The sequence below is a fragment of the Schistocerca piceifrons genome, chromosome 2, assembly GCF_021461385.2.
Source record: "Schistocerca piceifrons isolate TAMUIC-IGC-003096 chromosome 2, iqSchPice1.1, whole genome shotgun sequence".
Lineage (NCBI taxonomy): Eukaryota > Metazoa > Arthropoda > Insecta > Orthoptera > Acrididae > Schistocerca > Schistocerca piceifrons.
In genome coordinates, this window is record NC_060139.1 from 371,734,263 (window position 1) to 371,737,824 (window position 3,562).

General features: G+C 36.7%; 1 non-coding gene across 1 annotated transcript; it reads right to left on the reverse strand.

The window, feature by feature from the left end:
- Positions 1–2,245: 2,245 nt before the first annotated feature.
- Trnam-cau lies at positions 2,246–2,318 on the reverse strand. The gene has a single exon. It is a non-coding gene; the product is annotated as a tRNA-Met (tRNA).
- Between the last annotated feature and the right edge of the window lie 1,244 nt (positions 2,319–3,562).

Genomic DNA, 3,562 nt, shown 5'->3' on the forward strand with positions numbered 1-3,562 from the left:
AAAGATTGATGTTAATAGATTGATTATAGTCCGTATTTAGATTTAAATTAAATGTAACACACAACAATGCAAGAAATAAAAATTAAAAAAAAAGTTCCTAGACGATGTAGAACAAAGCTAAATAAGACCTCAGTTTATCCTTGAGGAATTTCTCTCCACGTGGTTTGCCTGCTACTTCACAAAGCATCAACAGTGATTACTGGACTACCGTGACGAATGAGGCTTTGACATTGACGCTGAAGCCTTGTAATTAGTAAGCGAGGGTCGTTACACAACTATCTATGAGTTGAAGATTAAGTCCCGGTTAAGTCGCGGTAATTCTCGAAGTGTAACCAAATATATAAGAGAAATTTTCTATAAGAAAAATACTCTCGTGTTCGTTACAGGTAATAGGCCAGGCCAGTACAGAGTACGAGACAGTTTTTAAATGACTTTTATATTATACTTGGCGACTCTGAGAAAGCCACACACCAGTTATTAGTTGTTTAGTAATAGGATGAAAATGGCAATTTCCATGATGCTTTGGATTTCACCTACGGCACCGACTCTTACGACTGACTGGGAAGGTAGCTCACAGGTCGGATGCAAATCAGCTACATAGAATCTTGTTTAGTTAAACATTATGAAGTTCAAACTAATATCATGTAGATGAGAGCTTTACTTTTCTTAAAGGGCTTGATTGTCAACTAATAACGGACACGATGTCAAACAATATTCATGCACTCAAATTAGTTTTTTTCTGTGCGTTTTAGAACGAAGCCACGTAGTTTGGAGTATGTGTGATTGTGTTTCAAATAAAAACCAGTGTACAATGCCCTTTCTTTCAAAATAATTAGAAGTGTTTCACAGCTGAAAACTTCCGTTACGTCCCCGCCCCACACTGGAAAGTCAGCATTTATCCAAATAACTATAAAAGTAAAAATTAAGACAATAGAAGAGTTCTTGTCAGAAGAATTGAACAACGTCTGGTTGCAAAAGCAGGTATATCGGACAAGGCTAGGTGACGTAGAACCAGTCCCCAAATATTCTGAAACTAATGTGACTACCCTAGACTAAATGCTGCTGAACGTTATAGTGTCTGTGAGTAAATTCCTGAAGAATGCGTAATACGTTTCTATATTTATAACGTCCGTTTGTCTAGTGCCATAGTCAGATGAAAACTGAGAATTAGGAAAACGACGATAGGTGTCTGTTCAGTGCTAGTATCAACAAAACCTTAAGTTCTGTGTCAACTGTCCTGACTCTGATCTGATGACGGTAGTAATCGAAACGACGTCATTAATAAAGTCATATATTAAGCGATCTAGACGGAAAAATGTCAATGATGGCAGAATCATTTAGGAAATTTATTTCCAAAAACATTTATAAATTTTAAAACGGCTTTTGAGTCTCCAGATAAGTCGACTGTGTGTACTCCCACAAGATACTGGAAGTGGTAACAAAACGCTGGAGCTTTTATATGAAGCTATACAACTACAAACACTTCAGTCAACTGCATGATAAAAGTATCGGACTCAGAAATACTAAGAAGTTAGGCAATGTGTTAGATTACCCCAAGTCTTGTTACGGAGAGTATCTGAGAGAGCGAACAGAGAATAATGGTTAAAAATTGTTCGAAACTAACACAAAAAGATGAAAAAAATCATTTGATAAAGTGATAATTTCATATTGATCGTATGGTATTTGCGGAATATTTGGATTTCCGGGGGACAGTGTGGTGGTAGCAAAGGAGTAATCAGAAATCCTTAAACAAAGGTTGTAACAAGAAAACTACAAATCTCCTTCGAAAAACTGATATTATGGCTTACAACGAGACTATACGCTCCAGAATGAACAAGTGGAGTGAGAAAATCAGAATCAGTAAACTGATTCAATGTTACTATCTAGGAGAAATCATCAAGCCTAACAGACAGGGAAAATAAAATGCAGTAGACCCAGCGTTTGTTAAAGGCAAACCGGCAGATATAGAAAATTGCGTGAAGATCCAGAGGAAATAGGCATAAATAAGCAGGCAATTGAAAGCAGAAAACAATTTCGACAAAATGAACAACCGGCAACGTTCTTAAGGTAGAACAGGAAAAGAACAAGGAAGCTGCAAAGCAAGAAAGACAAAGTGAAGACATGAAGGAACTTGTAAAGCTCAAGTATCGTATTTAAAATGGCGCTGGCTAGCCTTTATCGAAGGGATAACAATAATAACTAATAATAATGAACATTGAGTGTATGAAACATTAATAAAAATTTATGCCCCGGGTGAGGATCGAACTCACGACCTTAAGATTATGAGACTTACGCGCTGCCTACTGCGCTACCGAGGCTATGCATCATATTGCTCTACGGCACGTACTTGAAACCATTCTTTGTTTGTATACTGCAAATGTGCATAATTCCTTCGAATCTACTTTTGTTTTTGTTTGTATCGACGTGTTTCTTTTCCTAGAAGTTTTAACACTTTGAAAACCATTCATACAAACCGACAGGAAATACTTATTAACATCTTAGGTTATACGGACTACTTCGCCCTACCGAGTTTTAGTCTTTAAACAACTACTAATCATTCACCGATGCAGAACGTGATTTTAGCAAGTTCAATAATCTATAGCCGTTAGCTGTCCCGACTTCGTCGTTGTTAAAAGATGCCCTACTTTTAACGATAATATAGCAGTGCGTCATGTAATGATTCCCTCCCGCTCTTAGTGTTTTCAGTTAATACACAATAGGTTATTAAGTTACAAATCTGTTAGTGATGTATATAATGACTGTATTTAAAAAAAGCACATTGATGTACATCGTTAGGATAAGTATCTGGACTGATAATAGCAAACATTAAGCTATTTCCGTAAGACCACTGGTATGGCCACATTTCCCCCCAACAGCACACTGCCATAAACCACAAAGACGTTGCAGTTGCGAAAATCGTAATGACTTATGAACATGAAAGGGTATCATCAGAAAGACAATGAGAAACAAGTAAGATACCGATTCATTTTATAAAATATTAGTACTTATTCATTAGAAAAACACGTACATTACCTCCACTGAAAAACATTGGAGATATAAAACAGAAGTGATTTTTTTAAAGAAATTAAGTCAGAGTGGAATATGTTATTTAGAAAATAGCTTGGAAGTACCTACAACGATACTGTACCGGTCTGTGGGTTTACAGGTACCTAAAATCTCTTGCATGTAATAGTGAAACATGGGATACGAATAATATTTCTTGGCGTTTTGTTGCCGTTACACTTGTCATAGCAAATGTTGCGTACAAATGTCTTGTGCACCTACCTTTTACCACTCCATTCCATCAGCTTCTATTCACCTTTAAATTTCACCGTTGCATCTCTGCAGCGACTAACGAAAGCTGATAGTTTTGTCTTTAAACGAGTAATGCGTTGCTTACTTCCGTAGCTGCCATTTGCCATCTTTACAATTATATAATTCGTTTGCTGAAGTGCACAGTTTTGTTTCAGCACAGACAACAATGAAAAAACAAGAACCACTGCACGGTTTTTCCCGTAACTCATTGTCGACACACTGTTTACAAAGTACATTATTGATGAAA